A 20,264-nucleotide genomic window follows, 5' to 3' on the forward strand; every position below is an offset into this window, starting at 1 on the left:
GTTATAGGTTGTGGCAGAAATCTTCCCTGTGCTGAAGAAGTGATAGTCTCGAATTGTCTGCTAGTCACATTTTTTTTTTCTTGAGGAAAGCACCCCCGTGGAATTTTTTTTTTTTTTTGCATAAAGTGAATATATATTTTAAATTAAGTGTATACATTAAACTAGTTCTGCAACAAAGAGCAGGAATTAGTGGATAAAGCAAGACATTTCAGATAGTAACCAATCAACCTAACAAAATCATTTTACCTTAGGGATTACAACATGATAAAGAGGAGAGAAAAGATACCAGAATAGTAAGCGTTAGATCACAGTTGGAGCACTAGGCCTGTTGTGTAATTTTTTTAGGTCCCATCAACTCAATTTAACCAGAGACTGGATATGCTGTGCTACTGCTTCTGGCTGTTGTTATTGGTACTGTTCTTCTTCTGTATAACAGCTTTATTGAGATAAAATGTACACATCACAAAAGTTGTGGTGGTTAATATTGACTGTCAACTCGATTGGATTGAAGGATTCAAAGTATTGTTCTTGGGTGTGTCTGTGAGGGTGTTGCCAAAGGATATCAACATTTGAGTCAGTGGGCTGGAAGAGGCAGACCCACCCTCAATCTGGGTGGACACCATCTAATCAGCTGCCAGCACAGCTAGAATAAAAGCAGGCAGAGGAATATGGAAGAAGATGACTAGCTGAACCTTCTGGCCCGCATCTTTCTCCCGTGCTAGATGCTTCCTGCCCTCTAACATCGGACTCCAAGTTCTTCACCTTTTGGATCTGGGACCTATACCAGTGGTTTGCCAGGGGCTCTTGGAGCTTTGGCCACACACTGAAGGCTGCACTGTTGGCTTCCCTACTTTTGAGGTTTCGGAACTCAGACTGGCTTCCTTGCTCCCCTCAGCTTGTAGATGGTCTATTGTGTGACTTCATGTTGTGATCATGTGAGTCAATGCTCCTTAATAAACTCCCTTTCATATTTACATCTATTCTATTATGCCTGTCCTTCTAGAGAACCCTGACTAATACAAAAGTCATGCTGGTGAGAAAGTGAAGTACAAATGCTTGTGTTTACATTTTTATGATATAGAAATTACGGTAAAATTGTATAGCAATTTCTGTAAAAAAGAATTTGGCTCCCAACACTTACATTAAAATCAGGTAAAGAAAACAGCTTCAGATCATGATTATTTAAGATAAAGGGTCTGGGCTTGCAGATTAATTTCAACGTAAGAAAATGAAGTGACAGCTGAGGATCTTTCATGACACACTGCTGCTCTGCTGAATGAAGTATGCGTAGTCAGTATAAAGGATGAGGTGGACCAGAAAAGCTCCTTTGACGGTTTCTTTGTTATAGAATTAAGAAAAATGTATGTGTGTGTATATATGTGCGTGTATACACATATGTTTTATGTAAAATTTGTATTTTAGAAGATGGAAAATTTATTAATTAACATTAAGCAAGAGCCACAACAATATTTAGATAAAAATCTTCCCTGTGAGTCTTCTAATTATCTTGAATTTTTTCAAAACAAGTGTGTGTATGTGTGTGTCTGTAATATACATCACATATACACAATATATATACAATATATAATACAATTATATAATTGTAATATGTATAATATAATTACATATTATAATTATACTTATATATGTGTATATATGTATATAATTATTTTATCATATAATTATATTACATAATTATGTTATATGGTTATATAATTATAATTATATACACACATATACACATGCACACACATGTATAATTAACAACCTATTTCAAGGGTCGGATTATGACATGAGGACTCACAGTAGACAGCAATAGTAAGATACAACAACTCGCCATGTCTTGTTTACTTCTATATTCCTAGTGACTAGAATACTGCCTGATACATAATAGGAAATTAATAAATACTTTTGAATATTTAAATTTTGAATGCAGACTACCAACAGAATGATGATTAAAGTTACTTTATGCTTTTAATTAACTCAATATATGCATGACTACTGCTAGTATTTGAAAAACAGGAACAAAACTTTACAAAAAGCACTGTAATTTATTTATAATTATTTATCTGCTAACTGTTTAAGTGCTATGAAACATGTTAAACTGCATTTCTTAATCTTTAAGAGCTTAAAAAAAGATAGAGAGGAGTAAAAATGTAAGACCTCCTAATTGGATGCAAATCCACACTGATGTTTTCTGGAAGTGAGGTTAAATGGATAAAGCTGAATAAAGGTGAATCCTAATCATCTCAGTGAGTTTTGACTCAATTCAGAGCAAAAAAAGAAGATATTTTTGATTTTTGTTCTTGAAGATAATAATGCTGTGACAATAATGAATATCAGGTTTAGGCCAACAGCATACTTCCTCTAGATTAAAAAATTAAAAGCCTAAAGTCTATTCTGCAGTTCAGAGATGTTTCAATGAGGTCGAACCAGGTGCTTAGGAGTAGAAGACATAATAAATATATGAAAAATACATGATAAAAAGAATAATAAGCCTGCTGATGACAAGTAAAATCTAAGGATGGGGAGCACAGGAGTCAAAGAGTGACTGTCTTTTTCAAGTTTATCTCTATGACAATGATAGAAGAAAGTAATGAGCGACAGAATCTAGTCTAGCAAAAAAAGATGAGGTTGAATTTATATTTACATATGTGAAGTTGATATTAATAGTTGAGCCTTCAAGTGTACATATCCCAAATTAGGAGGGGGTAAATATTTGGAACCCATCATCTTGAAAAGGAATTATGCAATAGATGCCTCTTCTGCAAGAAAACAATCAGCAAAGTGAAGAGACAACCCACAGAATGGGAGAAAATCTTTGGAAACTACCCATCTGACAAGGAATTGATACTAGAATATCCAAGGAGCATTAACAACACAATAGCAAAAAGCCAAATAATCCATTTAAAACATGGGCAAATGATCTGAATAGACATTTCTCAAAAGAAGACATACAAATGGCAAACAGGTATATGAAAAAATGCTCAACATCACTAATCAGCAGAAAAATGCAAATCAAAAGCACAATTGGATATCATCTCACCCCAGCTGGAATGGCTTTTATCATAAAGGAGAGGAGACCATAGACGCCAGTGAGGATGTGGAGAAAGGGGAATCCTTGTACACTATTGTGGGAATGTAAATAAGTACAGCCATTGTGGAGAACAGTATGGCAGGTCCTCAAAAACTAAAAATAGCTATTTCACTATTGAGGCTATATCACAAAGAAAAGAAATCAATATATTTAAAAGATATCTGGCTCCCATGTTTATTGCAGCACCATTTATTCACAATAACCAAGATAGAGAATCAACCTAAGTGCCCATCAATGCATGAATAGAAAGAAAATGTGGTATATATACACAGTGGAATATTATTGGGCCATTAAAAGAATAAAATCCTATTATTTGCGCCAATGGATTGACCTGGAGGTCATAATATTAAATGAAATAATCCAAGCACAGAAAGACAAATATGGCATGCTCTCGCTCATATGTGGTAGCTAAAAAAAAAAAAGATCTTATGGAGATAAGAGAGTAGAATGACAGTTGCCAGAGGACAAGAATTGTAGTGGGGACAGGGAATAAAGGGAAATTGATAATAAGTAAAAATACACAGTTTGATAGAAGAAATAATACCTAGTGTTTGATAGATCAGTAGGGTGACTATAGTTTACAATAATCTATTGTATATTTAAAACAGCTAGAAGAGAATAATTCAAATGTTTCCAGCATAGAAAAAAGATAAATGTTTAATGTGATGGATATCCTAAGTACATGGATTTTTTCCTTACATATTTTGTAAATGTATTAAATAATCACGTGTACCCAGAAAACAAGCAAGTGAACCAACTGTATAATGAGAAATACATAAAATGCAATGATAATTAAAGGAAAATCCTTCACTCCAAAATACAATTATACTTAGAACCACTGCAGTTAAAATCATGATTCAAATTAGGTGTAGAGTAAAAGCAAAGTGTTATCAACATTTGTTTCAGCTATTGTCTCAATTTTCATGTAATTCTTCTACATCTTGCATATCGTAAGTTTTGGAACAATAAAAATAGCCTAGATTAAGAGCTAGTCTGGTAAATATTTGGTTTGCAAACTATTTTGCTTTTTTGGTATCTCTGCTTCAGCTGTACTGTCTAGGCCAACAACACAAACATTATAATCACCACTTTAAGCTTTAAATTGAAAACATTTTATTGGTTGACTAAACTTACCATCCATTAGGAATGTCCACATCTGGTCAGATGGAGAGTTCACTGTCTGCATTCCCCAATACTCACTGCTGTGTTAAGATACTTTACTGGCTAGTTTACAAAGATTTGCTGTTTTTATTGCTACTCAATGTACAGACTTCTATAGCATATACCTCCCTGAAGCAGTTTCTTTCTCCTACCATCTGGTAATGAGAGGATCATTTACAGTACATAAAACCATGGCATCTGGAAAGGAAAACTCATCTGATAATATCAGGTCCACTACCAGGAATGACCACATTTCTATTTTATTTGGGGGAAATTATTTAATGCTAAAACAAGATTAAAAAGAACCAGTATTAAGTAAAAACATGAAGTCACAGCAATCACATTTTTAATGGTTTCATCCATATAAACATTTTTAGGAAAAAATATCTAAATAATTTAAAGTATTTGTGTAATTTTAGTGAGATATAAGGTAAACATTTGAAGAATGAAGGAAGTGAATTTGAAATGAATGTCAACATTATTCTTCAAAATAAATTTGGAGGTTGTGACAAGACCTCCATCCCCACATATGTAGCTTTTCATCATGTCTATATGAAAGCTGAACAGCAGTTCAAGACACCAGAGCCCTTGAATGTGGTGGTGGTGGTCAGCTGTGAAAGGACTTGGTGATTATGTGTTCTAGAGAGGAATGAGAGCTGCACTCGTTCACTCAGGTCCCTATCTCTGCACTTACTGTGTGCCAGGCATTATTCTAGGCACTGAGGAGACAGTACTGAACGATATTGGAATGGTACATGCCCTCTTAGGGCTTACAGTCCAGTGAAGGAGGAACAAAATGATGTAAATAATGTAGATGCTGCAAAATAAATTAAACAGAATGAGTTGAGTAGTGACACGATGGGGAGTAATGGCATGGTCGAGGTGAGATGGCTACTGATAACTGGTTGGTCCAAGGAAAGCCTCCATTAGAAAGTAAATTTAAGATGGCATCTGATTGAATAATAGGAGACAATACTGCGGATAACTTGGCAAAGGTCTTTGGGAACAAAGACACCGAGCCCTGGTTAAGGAAAAGGCTAAAAAGTACCGAGGAAAAGAAATGGAGTAAAGGAAGATTGTTGTGAAATCAGACTGTTGGACTAAAGAAAGGAAGGGTGTATTACTAGGGCAGAGTTGACAATTTATGAACGAACTTTTCTGTCACTTTAAAAAACAACCTAGTTTTTGTGACTTGTAATTTTTGCATTTTCACTGATTAGGAAGAAACTTCTAGTATTTAGTGAGCAAAGGCCACGGAGGCAGTGCATAGAACACTCCTGCATATCAAAGAATTTCTTCATAGAACACACAAATTATAAATATTCTGTGGACAAAACTTATCTCAATTCTAGGTGTCTGTATATCTAATTATTATATTACTGAAAATAAAATTTTCAGGAACTTTCACAAAGAGGTTAACAATTTAGGAGAAAATCAGTATGTAGATGAAAGATTAATTAAAATAAAAGTAATTTATTGATCCTATGAAGCATTAGAATTTATCCATTCAGCACATCATATCTAGTCAATCAGTAAGTGTATAATTTTGAGGCCACAGTACTAACAGTAAAGAAGCTGGGAATAATGTTGCTGATTTATTATATATCTCTATTTATACATTTATAGGTATGTCTGTATCTATATGCAATTTATGGTATATATTCAGTTTAACATATTAACACCTTTGTTGACAACAAGAGCTAGGTATTTCACACCTTAATTTTTTTCACTTTTGTAGTCAATAATATGTAATTTTGGCAAGGCCTGTTTTTATTTTGCCCTTTTTCTCATCTTAGACAAGTAAGTCTAATTTATTATTACTTATCCAATTAAATGTTTATGATTCAATGCCCACTTACCTTTGCTTTTCATTTTCCTTCATTTCCATGAAGACTAACTTCTAGGCATCTTAACTTAGGTAAAAAAATATATTCACTATAAACTGGTGAAAGCATCTACTCAATTCAACATTTTAGGATGACCATGCCGTAAGATTCATAAAGGTTTATTTTATCTCTGAATTTCATTTTAGGATAGTAAAGGGGAAAATGTCAATTTATTTGTTAGTTGAAAGGTGCTTGTGTCCGATGGAAATGAAAAATTACAGAACAGAAACATCTATTTTAGAAGATGCATTTTGGACTTGTTTTTATGCAGCTGTAGTCAAATTCCAAAGTCATTAGAACTTTAGCTCATGTTAATAAAAGTCCTTTTAAAAAGTGCTTGATTCACGCTGGAAAATTGTTAAAATTAGATCGAAGACCTTTCGCAAGTTTTTATACATGATACGAGAAACTTTATTCCTCATGTGATTAATTTTATCTTGTTCATGTAAATATTGAGAGAAAATAAAGAAGAGTGGCTTTTTTTATATTGTCTTGTAGACCTTAATTGTATATGGAGTTCTTAATTTTTTATACCAATTATTCTTTTAAATTACCCAGATATAAAGTTCTTGGTACAGATTAGAGATGAAATTTTCTAATTTATTAGTGCATAATCCTAAATAATAGTTTACAAACATAAGCAATTCATTAGATTTCCTCATACTGTGTGTGGTTTATATTTCTGGTCAATGGGAAGCTCTATTTGGGCATATATAAATGTAGCCCACACAATGGAAGTTAAATCCAAATTGCTACAGATTGTTCAATACAGTTTTCCATAGTCAGATGAGTTTCCATACATCTCAACAGTGTGGGAAATTTACCAAGTCAAAGGCAGTCCAGAAGTGATATTTTTCTCCCCTGCCAAAAGCCAGATAAAGTTCTAAAACCCTTTCTTTGTATCAGTATACCACAATATGAATAGCTTGTACAGGCATAATTTTCACAGACATCAGACATTTTGGAGAACACAGTTTTCTTTTTTATTGCATGAATCTGGAGAATTAAGAATTATTATTAAGAATATATATAAGAATTATTATTAAGAATAATAGCAGCTAAAATGTACATACAAGTATTTAATGAACATTCATTTAAACATACCTTCTGTTGTGCAAAATATATGGGATGTTGTACAGAGAGTAAAGAATGGATGCACAATGAGAAAAATGAGCAGTGAGAAACTGACTAGTGCCAGGACACAAGAGCAGGCATAAATAAATGTATTGATGATTGCACAATAAGGTTGGATTGGCATTGAAATAGGATGTATAGGACGTATCCACACTGTATCTGATATGTAGCCACATGTCATATGATTTAATACATGCCCTCTCCTTCATGCACTATTTACTAACTTGCACATATTTTCATTGACAATTATGACTATAAAAAGTGTCTCATATAACTATCTTGTCATTGGATCACAGAGTACATAGAATAGTAAGGACCAAGAACCTGACTGATAAATCAATAAAAGTTTTCATAATCACTTATTGAATTCTTATTGCATATATGCAACTTTCTAACAGTCATGTGATACAGATAATTTATCTGATTTACCTTTAATGAAACTGATGAATTAAGAATCACACGATTGTAACTAATGCTAGGTTCGAGATAACCTAATCTGATTCCAAAATTCGCAAGCTTCACTGTAGTATCCTGTCTCCAGAAACCTAAATTCAAGTTTCTATTCCATTAATCCTTGCTAGAGACATTACGTTTATTAAATTAATATATCTATGTGACAGTTTTCTTTTTTATAACTATTAAATGCTAATTACAAAGATTGTGCTTGACATACAGGTTTAGCAAGTCTTAACTATTTCCTATTTGTCAATCAATAATTTAGAAAAGGTCTACTGAACATTTTCAAGTGTTCTGGTGATACATTCTTAAATGGGTATGGTCCCAGATACAGGCCAGCCAATCATCACACACTCACTTAAATTAAAAACTAGCAATAATGTCCTTAATAGTAATTGCTAACAATTCTAGTGAGATTTTAACTATATTCTGATTAGGATGGCCAACTAAGTTACACAGTAGAAAAAATCAGTCTGAAAACCATGTTTCTCTGAGATCTTAAGTGCACATTAGGACAATAGCAGAAAAAGTTTTGTGAAAAATATGATCGATCTTGAAATTCATTTTATTCCGTTTGGCTACTCTGTCATCCTCACATGAAATGACTTCGTCATTGCTATAACCAAAGCTTGACAATGTATTTGGTTCATTTGTTTCATACTTTCTCTTCAAAATTGATAAATATTTTCAATGACAACATAGGTTAAAGAAATAGACATCAAGTTTAACCTTATGGTAATATGACACTATAAAATGCACCCTAAAATAACATGGGGTCTGTCAGACAAATCCCGTTTTTTTAACCTTTATTGGATCACTTTACCTCGCATGTTAAGTTACTCTGGTAGAAGAAACATCATTGTCATTAGAAATTTAGAAATACTTAAACAGAAAAAAAAATACATAAATTATGCTAGAGGCTTTAAATCTTTAACTCCCAGATCTTGTTTGAAAATGTGTGTGAATCAAAACATGTTACTTTAGGGCAATAGCATGCTGATTCTCCAAAGGATGGGAGAAAGGAAGAAAACTAGGAATAGGGAAAGCTTATAATGCAAGGAATTCTCTTACTTTGGAATTAGTTATCAGCTCTTGTGTTAGGGTTCTCTAGAGAGACGGGACTAATAGGATAAATGTATGTATGCAAGGGAGTTTATTAAGGAGTATTGATTCACATGATCGCAAGGTGAAGTCCCACAGTAGGCCGTCTGCAAGCTGAGAAGAGCAAGGAAGACAATCTGAGTTCCAAAACTTCAAAAGTAGGGAAGTTGACAGTGCAGTCTTCAGTCTGTGGCCGAAGGCCCAAGAGCCCCTGGCAAACCACTAGTGTAGGTCCAGGACTCCAAAAGCTGAAGAACTTGAAGTCCAACGTTCCACCGCACAAAGCATCCTGCATGGGAGAAGGATGGATGCCAGAAGACTTAGCCAGTCTGGTCCTTCCACGTTCCTCTGCCTGCTTTTATCCTAGCTGTGCTGGCAGCTGATTAGATGGGGCTTACCCACATTGAGGGTGGGTTGCCTCTCCAGTCCACTGACTCAAAAGTTTGCATCCCTCAATCCAATCAAGTTGATAGTCAATATTGACCATCACAGATCTTGAATGAAACATGAGTTTCTATACATCTCCAAGGAGATCTAAGCAGGTCAGAGAGCACCAGAGTGGAGCCCTGGGCAAAAGTAAAATTATTTACATGGTAGTTGACAGCACAATTCCCAGAAATCTTCTTAGACAAATATTCCAGCTAGACGATACAGAGAAGGATCCATGTCTTGAAGGCAAGGGAACTTGTAGACCCTGGGAAAGGGTTCAGGCTCCCAGAAGGACTGGATGTAATTCAGAACAGGGATTCAGCCCTAATAGACAGAGAGGAGTCTGATAGAGGTCCTGGAATATGTGCCTAGGGAACCAAGGAATAAGGGCAGTCATAAATTTTTCAAAAGAAGGTGGAAAATAAGACAGACACTGCAGAGATATGCACCTATTATTGATTCTAGCTCTAGTCTGACATCCAGAAACACAACTAGGATCAGCCACTGAAGAGGGCAGGCTTCCTAATACAGCTTCTCACTTGGTCAGTAACTGAGTGGTTCATAAGTTTTTGGCCTTGAGAGAGATAAAACTGGGTATGGCAGGAATTAATATTGAGTAATATAATCATTATGTACAGAATATTTTATAATATCATATATATTAGAAATGTAAGTTGGTTTTATATTTTTAAATTAATGTAGTTTATAACCAAAAACAAGTTTAAAAATGTGTATCTAAACTGAGATTCTTAGAAAATAAAGCTTGAGAGGTAAACTTGTCAAATTTCATTTCAATCCCAGAGAAGGAGTGAGGAAAATACTTCAGATTTCATACTACAGATCCTTAATCTCCTTTTTTTTTTTTTTTCTTTAGACAGAGTCTCACTCTGTTTCAATGGCAAATCTCAGCTTTCCTGGGCTTAAGTGATTCTCCTGCCTCAGTCTCCCAAGTAGCTGGGATTATAGGTGCGCGGCCCCATGCCAGACTAATTTTTTCTGAAGAGGGAGAGTTTCTCCATGTTGTCCAGGCTGGTCTCAAACCCCTGACCTCATGTGATCCCCCTGCCTCAGCATCCCAAAGTGCTAGGATTACAGGCATGAGTCACCACACTGGGCCCCTAATCTCTTATCTGAAGCCCTTAGAGTAGAATATATTAATTTTCAGAAAATTTTAGGAGTTTATAAAGATATTACAGTACAATTATTGCATTTTTTGGTAACATCTAGAATGGGGTCTAGGGAAGTACCACTTCATCAAATGAAAAGGAAGTTGAGATGAGGAGTTGAGTCCTCACAAGGAATTGTATTCCTGTACCTGCATTTCAGAAAATCCTCAAGAAAACATTCATTTAAGGTATCTGATACAACTGTCATAGATGACACAGAAGTTGTCTAAAAACTTGTATCATAAACAAACCTCAAAGGGACATCCGTTATCTCCCTTAACATCACCCTGCATTGTCTGTTTCTTTTCAGAATTCACCTACTATTACTCTTACCCTGTAACTCTGTCTAGCCACTCTGATCTCCTAGCAAGTTTTCATATACCAGAGGCACTTCTCCTCTTAGCATCTAGCTAGCTGTTCTTTCTACTGAAACACTCTTTCTCCAGATAACTTCATAGGTAATTCCTTTACTGGCCTCAAGTTGTTGCTTAAATATCACCTCCCAGTGAAATCTATATTACCCATTTTACTTAAAACTGCAACACAGAAAGGAAATTGATAGATCATATGGTAGTTCTATTTTTAGCTTTTTGGAGAACTTCCATGCTGTTTTCCGTAGGATTTATAACAATGTACAACCCCACCAACAATGCACCACAGAGATCCAGTTTTCATTTTCTCCATGTCTTCAGACTTGTTTTCTTCCTTTCCTCCTCCTCCTCCTCCTCCTCCTCTTCCTCCTCCTCCTCCTCCTCCTTCTTTGTCTCTCTCTGTTTCTCTCTTTTTTTGCGGGGGTGGGTGGGAGCAGATCGTGGCCATCTTAATGAGTGTGAGATGATGTCTCATTGTGGTTTATATTTGCATTTTCCTAATGATTAGTGATGTTGAATGCTTTTTCATATGCTTACTGGCCATTTGGACATCTTCACTGGAGAAATATCTAAACATCTATTCAAATTATTTTCTTTTTCTTTTTTTTTTTTTTTGTAATTGGGACATTTTATGTTGTTGCTGAGTTGTAGGAGTTTCTATTTACTCTAGATCTTAAGCTCTTATCAGAAATATAATTGGCAAATATTTTCCCGTTTTACAGGTTGCCTTTTCACTTCGTTGTTTCCCTTAATGAGCAGTTTTAAAATTTAATGGTGTTCCCACAAAAGTATCTCAAAGAGACATTTGCATGCCCATGTTCATTGCAGCAATATTCACAATAGGAAATCCTGGTCACATGTTATGACTTAATGAAATGCATTTGGGGGAAAGTACATGGCATAAACATTATTTTTATGAGAATTTCAGCTGGAGGATGAACAGAACAGTTGTCAAGGAATAACAAAATATTTTAGTCATCATCCAGTTCAGCTTCCCTGCAGTAAGCTTGAGCTGCTAGTACAAAATATTTGTGAAATCAGGCAGAAAAGATGTCGCTGGTGATCCATGTTTTTCTGTTAGCATAAAAATGGACTGGTAAAAAAGTCACTTTTCGGAAATAGTCACGACTCAAGATTTTGCCTATCATTGCAAGTTTACACTCATGCTTTCCTGCTGCATTGACACTTTTCGGCACAATTATTCTGTTCTTGGCATTTTAAACTTCTGTGGGGAATATCTCATCTGTTGTAGTCATTTTTCTAGGGCAATAACACCAAAGCAGTTATGCTTCATCAGCATTATAAACTTGTTCTGGCAACAGATTTTCATTAGTGATGATCTTGGCAAACTCATCAAAGAATTTCTCCACTGCTTTGTGATCAGCTGATGCTTTATCACCACAAATCTTTAAAAATTTAATTCTATGTTCTTAATTTTCTGCAGCCAGCCTGTTGAATATTCACAGTTCCCTTCAGTTTATCATGATAGATCTTATTTCATGATCAGCATATAATTAAGTGGCATATGCTCATTGTGACACTGATGGATCTACTCTTTCGATACATGATCAAGATCTCTACTTTTTAGCTTAACGCAGCATTTCCCTATTTTTCATTAACTTTTGCTCATCACTTTCAGCACAGAACTTCAACAGTTTATCTTTCTGTTTTTTCAGGTCATATACAGTGGTCATTCCAACACCATACTCTTCTGTAAGACGTTTCACACTTACACCACTGATCAGTTGCAATTACTTGACTTTCCGTGCTATAGATAAATGTAAGTTCTTTCTCTTTTTGTTATAGGGATATCTGCAGGCCTTTTTGACATTGTCAACAACATCTTTACATCACCACAGAGCAGATAATAAACAAAAAAACGCTGACTAATGCATGTAGGTCTTGGCCCCAAGGCGAAGTATAATAGGGAGATGGTTATTGGTGCGTCCATTGGACATGTGCCATTTTATGAGCTTTTTGGGCTTGCTTACATGGGGCAATCTGGGCATATGCAGAAAAGAGCTTTTGCAGCTGAAGGGGGCTGCAAGGGTATTTTTTCTCTTGTGGACATTGAGTGAACTGTGTGTTGTGCACCTTTACCCATCACATAAGGTCAAGGGTAAAATTTTCTACTTGTAAGCATTATGTTGGCACTCAGAAAGTTTTGGATTTTGGAGCATTTTAGATTTTGGATTTTCAAATTAGGGATACTCAACGTGTATTACTTAGAAGCTAACATTCTACTGCCCAATACAAATCACAAACACTTCTGTGTATTAAGTCATTTGATTTTCTCAACTACCAAAATGATGTTTTAGACAAAATTATGACTCACATGTTATAGATGAGGAAACTGAAGCAGAGAAAAGTCAGATGATCAAAGATCTGGTCACGTAACTCATAAATTACGGTACCAGGAGTATATGCTTCATTTCAAAAGAGTAGGAAACATAACCCACATATCTCCAGAGTCTTGTCCAGTGTGTCGCACTTGATGCTCAATTAATAAATGCACAAATGAATGAGTATAAGTTTAAGAAACAAAATGTAGAGATTTGCACACCATGTTTTCTTACTTAGCAGCATCTAAATGATACAAGATCAGAAAAAGATAATTTGACAAATTATCTGATGAGCTTATTTCTCAGTAAAGACTTAGATTATGTCCACATGGATACAATAAATGCACTACAACATATTGCATCTTCTCTTTATGCTGCTTTCAGTGAAACGCATACTATTATATAGTTGATTTGATATCAGAGAGAAGAGTAAAATTAGGTTAATTTGGTTTGAAATTTCTTCAGAACTTAACATTGAGGATTCTTGTACTCAATTAATAGATAAAATCATTGGGTATGTTTAAATAGATGCAATTCAGTTACATTTGAAGAAGGAACAATAATCAGATTTTGTATAATCAAAGGTAAAATAAGTAATATGAGGTCATTAGAAATATTTGCAATTGAGACAAACCATAGAAGAAGAGACAGAAAACCAGTTAAGCTTTTTTTTTTTTTTTGTATTGATAAAGAATAGAAAAAAAAAAAAAAGATGAGAATGACTCTGGTGGGGCTTAAATAAAGGGATCTAAGAATCCTTAAATATCTGTAAAGCATTTAAAATACACATTAAGTTTTGAATTCTTCTGGGAAACTTACAGAACAAATAGAAATCAACTAATTTTACATCTCTAATTTTTCTTCCTTCAAGACAAAACACTATTTTATTATAGGAAAATATACTTTGATCTTTTAGGTAAACACTTGTCGCTGACTAAGATAACAGTTTTATATGATTCTCATGTATTTCCATGTTACCAGAAGAGTCTAAAGTTGATTTCAAGGTCAAAGCTATCAAAGAAGTAAAGTACAACAATTTACTTCTATTTTTAATCCTGTATAAAAGCAACTCATATTAACTCTAAAAAGAAAAAAATAAAAATACATAGTTCAATATTTACATATTTTCTTCATAACAAAAAGGCATTTAATATTATTAGTCAAAGGAGAAATGGGAAAAGATGGGGACGTGAACTGAAAAGCAACTGCCAATTAATTGTTTAAAAAAATTCTAAAAATAAAATATTTTAAAATGCGAAGCAGTTTTACAGCGTAACACTATTTAATTTAAAATACTTTGCTCTCTAGTATTACACATAACAGGAATCATTGCTGGTAGTTTTATAGGAGTCAATAATTAATGTAAATAACCATATGTGAGATAAGTTACATAGCCGTTGAGAGATTTTCTTCATTAACGTGTATCAGTGAAGGCTGAATGTTGTACTCTTCCTGTCCTCAAAAGATCCTTGGAATGAAAAGCGGTCTCTTAAATCTACAAATGCAACTTATTCAAATTCTATTATCTCAAAATTGAGAAAATGAAAAGACTCGTCTCATGGGAAAGATCACTTTAGGTGAATTAAGTGCCATTAGACATTCGGCACAAATGCAGAGACATTAGACTGTTAAGTGGTCACATGTGTATACACATGTTTAGTGTTAAGGCCATAAAGCAAACATTAGCAATCAAGAACATCAAATTGATTTGGGAGCATATGCCTTCCAAGATCCCATGAAATCTGGACAACAGCTTGGGAAAGATTCAGACAAATTCTTACACAGTGTGTCTCATTCTCAGTTGCAAGAGACCGTGCCCATATGCTAAACTCACTCAGAGAGTACCTACAAATCCATCTGCACCTTTGATAAAACCAAGAAGTGAAAATTTAAAAAATCTCTGTGTCATCATCCTTGATCAGAAGACAGCAATCGATAAGCTTCATCAAACTCAACCGGCACTTCTGACACATTTACAGACATTAGCGCAAAATTTGCTATTATGCATTCCTGTATGTGCAGACTCCCATTATCTTAGTTGCATGGTATGAGGTATTTGCACATATGCCTACAACATGTTCCCACTAGGCACAGTAGGTCATCTTTGGCAGCTCAGGGACAATAACAATGCTGTTTTGTTTGGTTGTTATGGTTTTAGACAAAACTTGTCATTTATGTGCAAAACTTTCCAAGCTTCTCGTTTATGTGTAAAATGAGATCTGCACAATTATAATCATCTAAATAATGTATACCAAAATGTCACTTATTTAGAACAGTGGTTTTCACATTTTTTTCTATTTTTGTAATTAAGAAAATTTTTTCAAACACATCTTGCACAGATGAATCAGATAGAAAAAATGTTGGGTGGACACAAAGGGTAGGTTGCAGAGGGTGGGAGCTTCACTTTCTTCAGGGGCTATTTTATTCTTAAGCGACCCCTGAAGCACCTCTTAATTACTTTGGGGCTCTGTGCAGCACTCTGAAAACTACAGAAGCCCAGAATGGCAAAAAAAAAAAAAAAAAAAAAAAAAAACAGCAGAATTATTCTCTTCCTGGGTTACACTAACTCAGTCAATGAAGCCATTACTGTAATAACACAATAAGGATGGACATTTGATATTAAATTGGTGCAAAAGTAACTGTGGTTTTTGTCGTTAAAAGTAATAACCTAAAAACCTATAACTTTAAGGCACAGAACATTTCTCCCCAGGAATTAGCTAATACTCATCTTCTGTGTAAGACCCATATTGAGGTGGCTTTTGGCATTTTATTAGCCATCACCAGTCATAACCATGAGGCAGTACTTATGTTCTATAGTAAGAATGGGCAGCATTCTAGCTTGAAGACTCATCAACCCAAATCAGTGAGTGATTTGAATTCTCATTCTATCATATGGGCATGCAATCTTCAGAAGTAAAAATGTACCTGATCCTGGAATTCTGAGATAATAATTTTATCTGCACTAAAGCCATCTGAATTTCTGAGTTTCCTTCCTCCTTTCTACTCTCATGACAACGTTTGGAAAAAAAAAAAAAAAGGCAATCCCCTTAACCACATTTCGTGAATGAAAATGTGTTTTTTAAATGCATTTCTAATGAAATAATACAATTGCCACGTGTTTACGTATAAGCTTGTGCAAGCTTGTTTTTCGCCTAAAGTTTAAAAAGTTGCTCCCTTATTCTACTCTGAGCGCCATCACTGTGACAAGCAGAAACATTCTGACATGTAATATATTGTTCTGCATCCCAGTGCTCTAAGTTGAGAACATAGTTGGGCATGATTACTGGAAACTCTTATTGGGTAGAATCACATTGCAGATGTAATTTCATTTGTTCAGTGATATGAAAAGTTCTACTAAATTTAGCTTATGTAAGGCCTAACCTGTAATTTAAAATGATTATTAAAAATGCTTGTATTGCTGCCAAGAATACTGGATAAGAAACTCATCATTTGCCAGGCCAAAGCACTATGCCAATAATAAGCTATAGTTTTCTGTTGGTTAATGCCTTAGATTTTGGTTAGCACCAGATCTGGGAAAGAGATAAAGAAAACAAAAAGCTATAAGGATTGAGCCTGAAGTACTCATGTAATTGATCTACTGGTGTCCTTTGAAAGAATAGATACCAGAATGCAAGATGGGTGGATGGCGGGGAGGGGGTTGGGACAGATATCACAGTACCTTAAAATATTCTGCAGACCTAGAATTCTACTTTTTTTGTTTATGGAAAGAAAAGCAGCAGGATGGATTCACTCAATTTTTTGACTATAGTGTGTTTCCTATAGTCAAAGGAAACTATAGTAACGTAACTCAGATGTTCTAGGAAAGCAAGAGGATGACTTCATGTGAGCAGTCTTAGAAAAAAATGATAGGTTTATATAATTTTTTAACTTAAAACATCTGTATTATAAGCTCCTGAGAAACAGATATTTAGTAGTTCCGTCTGTGTGAGGTCCTCTAAGTGTGTGCTCGTCTGAGTGTGCGCTCGTCTGAGTGTGCACTCCTCTGAGTGCATGCTCCCCTGAGTGCACACTCATCTCAGTGTGTGCTCCCCTGGGTGTGCACTCCCCTGAGTGTGCGCTCCCCTGAGTGTGCACTCCCCTGCGTGTGCACTACCCTGAGTGTGCACTACCCTGAGTGTGCGCTCCCCTGAGTGTGTGCTCCCGAGTGTGCACTCAGAGGAGATCACACTCAGAGGAGTGCACACTCAGATGAGCGCACACTCAGAGGAGCTCACACAGATGAGTGCACACTCAGAGGAGTGTGCAGAGGAGCTCACACTCAGACGAGCACACAGAGGAGTGCACACTCAGAGGAGCATGCACTCAGAGGAGCTCACACTCAGAGGAGCACACACTCAGAGGAGTGCGCACTCAGGGGAGCACACACTCAGGGTAGCGCACACTCAGGGGAGCACACACTCAGAGGATTGCACACTCAGATGAGAGCATACTCAGAGGAGCTCACACTCAGAGGAGCACACACTCAGATGAGTGCACACTCAGAGGAGGTCATACAGACGAGTGCACACACAGAGAAGCTCACACTCAGATGAGAGCACACTCAGAGGAGCTCACACTCAGAGTAGCACACACTCAGAGGAGCTCACACTCAGACGAGCACACACTCAGATGAGCCCACACTTAGAGGAGGTCACACAGATGAGCGCACAGAGGAGCTCACACTCAGATGAGAGCACACTCAGAGGAGCTCACACAGAGGAGTGCACCCTCAGAGGAGTTCACACTCAGATGAGCGCACACTCAGACGAGTGCACACTCAGACAAGCTCATACTCAGAGGAGCACACACTCAAACGAGCTCACACTCAGATGAGTGCACACCTAAACGAGTGCACACACAGACGAGTGCACACTCAGAGGAGCACACACTCAGATGAGTGCACACTCAGAGGAGGTCACACAGACAAGTGCACACACAGGAACTCACACTCAGATGAGAGCACACTCAGAGGAGCTCACACTCAGAGGAGTGCACACTCAGAGGAGCACACAGGGGAGTGCACACTCAGAGGAGCTCACACTCAGAGGAGCGCACACCCAGCTCTTCACCTTGTGCTTAAATGCACTGAAGTCAGCCCCAGCCTCTTCCACAGTGGGGCCCTCAGGGCTGGCCTCGCCTGTGTGCTGAGGTCTCACCCGGAGCTCCTCCACTGTTCCGAGGGCAGGGCGGGGGCTGCAGAGCAAGCCAGACTAAAGACGGCTGGGGAGAGCAAGCAGACAAAGAAGGGCTGGGGAGCCCTCCGCATCCCCTCCTCCTGTCCCACCTGGGATTGCAGGGTCTGGTGAGACGGGTCCTGCCCTGTGTGAACACATGGGTAGCCCCCTCGTTCCATCACTGCATTGCCTCAGTGTGTGTGTGGCTGAGGTGCCCAGAACGTGGGTCCCCAGAAGCCCCAGTCAAGGAGGCTTGCTAGCCCGTGGTGCCTGCTGCTGGGGTGTGAGGCACCATCCTTAGAGGACCTGGGGTCCTGGGAGAGGCTTTGTTAAACCCAGGCTTACAGCTGACAGGAGCCTGCGCAGAGCCTTGGGTGCAGAGCTGACTTCTTCCCTGGCCCCCTGCCCAGGGCAAGAGCCTAAAGAGCGGGCTGGTTAGGGTGAGTCTTCTTGTGAATAACGTCTCCACACAACTGGGGAGCCACAAACAGGAGGCCACACACCTGGCTTTTTTATTACAGTTGTCAGGAATAAGAGAAGGCCCTGGGAGATGGGCCATGGTTTGATGGACCCTGAATCCCCATCTCTCCTTTAAGTGTCTGTCACATTAAAAGCAAAATGCAGCTCCCCCCACACCCTGCAGGCTGATCTGGGATGGGGCTAGCTCCCCCAAGCCTCCAAGCCCATCTCCCACCTTCCTCCCTCCTGTTCTGTCAGGGGGCTTGGGTTTGACCCCCAATGGTGGTCAGATTGGAGGAGACTGGACCCCAGTGTGGCCCCACAGAGCTGAGGCCTGACCTGGGGAGCAGTATTCTTGGCAGGCCTGTGGCCAGGAGGGTGAGAGGGGTGCACCAGCACACAGAGAGTGGGGGGTTGGAGGAAGGGACGGACCCGCCTGTCAGGGCTCCAAGAGTCTTTCTGAAGGAGGAGGGGAGGAGCCCTGAGTGGGAGGAGGCAGGTGCCTTGGCCTCCACTCCCGCAGAAGCTGGGTCCTGCCCCTCGAGTTCTCCACCATGATGCAGAGGGGCCAGAGCAGAGCGGCGGAGAGAGGAAGCCCCACTCTGGGTCCAAGCCAGGGGATTGAGTGGGGGCATCAAGACCCCAGGTGGAGATGGGACCTGCCAGCGCTGTGCGAGGTCTGCTGGCACCAGGGGAGGGTCCGCTGGCGCTGGGCAGGGAGACACCAAGCCTGCAAGTGGAACCAGTGGGGGGCCAAGTCCCTCTTCTCCCATGGTGCTATGTGGCGGAACAGGCCAGTGGGGGAGGTTGCAGACCCTGGGGTCCTCCAGAATGTTGTGAAGAGCTCTGCCTGGGCCCCTGTGGAGGGTTCAAGGACCTCAGTCTGGAGTGTGTAGCAGTCCAAGGCAGATTCCTCAGTGGGGCTGGGGCGAGGACGAGGGGCTCAGACCCAGGGACCACGCACTGGGACCGTCAGGGCACAGCCCACCAAGTCCCTGGCAGGAGCAGCCAGAGGCCCTGAGCTCTGGGAAAGGGGAGGGAGCCGGCGGCCCCAGCGACTTTGGGCTTTGACTGGGCTGCAGGTGCCCGAAGATACTGAGTGGGACCCAAGGGGTCGACTTTGGGCTCAAGTTCCTTTCCTGGGCGTCGTGAGGTCCCTCTTCTGCTGTCAGCGGTTGGGGGTGAATGCTGGTGGACAGGTGTAGAAACGAGGGTGGGTGCGAGTCCCTCTGTGGTCAGACCGTCCGTTCCTCCTCCACCCCCAGGCCAGGACAAGGGGACTCCAGGGCTGGGATCAGAGGGTGGAGGCTGAGGGCTCTGGGACTGTGATGGAGAGGGGAAGAGGGAGCTGGAAATATCCAGGTACCGAATTGGGTGGGAGTCAGGCTGGGCAAACGCCTCTGCTCCCAGGGCAACAAGGGCGCCCAGAGACCCTGCAGTGAGCCAGGGCAGGCCAAGCCTGGAGATGCAGGACCCAGAGAGATGCTG

This window comes from Mandrillus leucophaeus, unplaced genomic scaffold (genome assembly GCF_000951045.1).
Source record: "Mandrillus leucophaeus isolate KB7577 unplaced genomic scaffold, Mleu.le_1.0 Scaffold191, whole genome shotgun sequence".
NCBI classification, from domain to species: Eukaryota; Metazoa; Chordata; class Mammalia; order Primates; family Cercopithecidae; genus Mandrillus; species Mandrillus leucophaeus.